This window comes from Odontomachus brunneus, unplaced genomic scaffold, assembly GCF_010583005.1.
Source record: "Odontomachus brunneus isolate Ranch 3 - 2012 unplaced genomic scaffold, Obru_v1 Obru_scaffold_161, whole genome shotgun sequence".
NCBI classification, from domain to species: domain Eukaryota; kingdom Metazoa; phylum Arthropoda; class Insecta; order Hymenoptera; family Formicidae; genus Odontomachus; species Odontomachus brunneus.
In genome coordinates, this window is record NW_022639611.1 from 295,454 (window position 1) to 295,883 (window position 430).

The window sequence follows — 430 nt, forward strand, 5'->3', positions numbered from 1 at the left end:
ATATATATATATATATATATATATATATATATATATATATATATATATATATATATATATATATATATATAATTACGGGGCTGAGTGCGTGAATTCTACGCGATATTACTGGTAATCTTTGATTGGTTATAATTTAAAAACTATTATAGCCTCGACATTTTTGTATTAGGATTTTTGACTCTACTTTATCTTCAGAATACGCTATTAAAATATCTTACAGTGGTTGTGAGACACCCTATATACACGTGTAATACACGGTTAAAGATGAAAATGACTCAATCTAATGATAAACCGGAATGAACCGAATTATTACGAACGATTACCGGAAAACTTATGGTAAATCAGCCGATAATTTTGGGAAGCTAGTAAGATGGTAATTTAGAAAAAAATTATAAAAATAAAAAATTTCGTATACGAAAGGAGCGTTTAG

The 430-nt window shown here is 26.7% G+C and overlaps 1 protein-coding gene across 3 annotated transcripts in view; it reads left to right on the forward strand.

Moving 5' to 3' along the window:
* LOC116850932 (vacuolar protein sorting-associated protein 4A) overlaps positions 1 to 430 on the forward strand; it is a 5,279-nt gene that overhangs the window by 1,785 nt on the left and 3,064 nt on the right. The gene's annotated exons all lie outside the window — the stretch shown is intronic.